The sequence below is a fragment of the Macadamia integrifolia genome, chromosome 1, assembly GCF_013358625.1.
Source record: "Macadamia integrifolia cultivar HAES 741 chromosome 1, SCU_Mint_v3, whole genome shotgun sequence".
NCBI lineage: Eukaryota > Viridiplantae > Streptophyta > Magnoliopsida > Proteales > Proteaceae > Macadamia > Macadamia integrifolia.
The window spans coordinates 23,197,317-23,199,036 of NC_056557.1; the positions used below are offsets into that span (position 1 = coordinate 23,197,317).

A 1,720-nucleotide genomic window follows, 5' to 3' on the forward strand; every position below is an offset into this window, starting at 1 on the left:
CGGAGGATGTTTTTGTAACAAACATCTGTCTCTCTCTCTCTCTCTCTCTCTCTCTCTCTCTCTCTCACACACACACACACACACACACACACACACAGAATGACCTCTCTCTACCCCTTTGTACAGAAACCAACCATTTTCTTGGTGTTACCTATCAGTTTGTCTTTATTTGACATGAAAGCAGTCCACACCCATAGTTCTATTACGTTGCTCGCAACACCAACATGTACAAAAGTATGAATCCAAAACTTCCATGTACACTATTTGTGTGTTCACCACGCCCCTAATTGCTTCTTGTACCTCTGCCATCTCATCCCTTGTTTATTGTACCCCCACTTGTTTCTACAGAAGACGAGATTTCAATATTTCTTTCCCCTGATTCTTGTATCTCCATATCCATTTCCATTCCTTCCTCTCTGAACTTCCTATAGATGTCACTTCTATAGAACTTTCTTGTTCTAAGCACGAGAATAAGTGAGAATAGAGACCCAAACAATGTCAAAGCTGTAATTATAATGAACGAGAGTTTGTAACATTGTACTCCGCTGCAGTCCAAGCCCTCCCCGGTGGCCCTTTTGGACCCCAACTTAACCATTAGCTTCCTTGCTTGTTTGTCATAGAGGTGTCCCGCAACAATCACATTGAGAATATACATCCCAAGTGAGCTCGCCATGGCTTCAAAGTTTAGTAATGAAGAGTAGTACTTGAGCCCAAAAATCTCAGATATGATGGCCAATATCAATGTCCACTCCGCCCCAAAGCAGAACCCAATTATCACTGATGATGCATAAAGAGAGCCTGGAACACGAAAGGCAATAAGAAGATGACCAACGCATGACAAGAAGAGTATCATGGTGAGCATTAAAGGCCTTGGCAACTTGTATTTCTTCACAAAGATCTCAGATACAAAGCCGGCTGCCACTCGTCCGAGATAATTCCATATGCTTACGAGTGAAACTAAGGTGCTTATGCTACGAGATGGGTACCCAAGAGACATTCCTATTTGTCCAATGTTATCAATCACCGTTAATGCCCCGCCAATGTTGCAAATTGTTGCGACAAAGAGAATCAACATGTCAAAGCTAAATAACGCCTGCAAAACAGTGTAGTCTTCCCCTCTCTTTGGTGCCTTTAACATATGAGTCAAGCGAGAGATTGGAGTAGCACTCAATGGTGGCACTTCCTCTGTTGGTGGAGTTGATTCAATAGAAGTTTGGTCTACAGGCTCCTCAATTGTTGATCTCTTAGTATTCCAGAGATTAATCTCTTTCTTTTGTTGCTGAACAAACTCTATGATCCTACAAGTAGGATCTAACAACACACATATGGCAGCAGGAAGCCAAGTTATAAGAAGAATGAGTGACCCAGAATCATCCCCATAAACTGCCAGATAAAGTTGTGTCAAGATTGCACCACTGAGAACCACAAATCCTTTGGAAAGGCCAATCATAATTCCTCTACTTTCTGGGAAGTTCTTGACTGCAGTGACTAATGCAGCTGTGTTGAATAATGACACTGAATTTCCACCAAGAAATATATAGATACACATATGCCATATCTGAGGTTGAGATTTGCAGTGTGTAACGGCAAGCCAAATTGCAAAGTAGCCTCCAAAGTTCATTGCTGAACCTATGATGAGTACAAGCCATGGTGGTGAGAGATCATAGATGAGACCAGAGAGGACACCTACATTGGCACCCAATTCTTTGAAGAAACTTAA

The 1,720-nt window shown here is 42.0% G+C and overlaps 1 pseudogene; it reads right to left on the reverse strand.

The window, feature by feature from the left end:
- Positions 1-310: 310 nt before the first annotated feature.
- Positions 311-1,720, reverse strand: part of LOC122072096 — a 3,542-nt pseudogene continuing 2,132 nt past the window's right edge.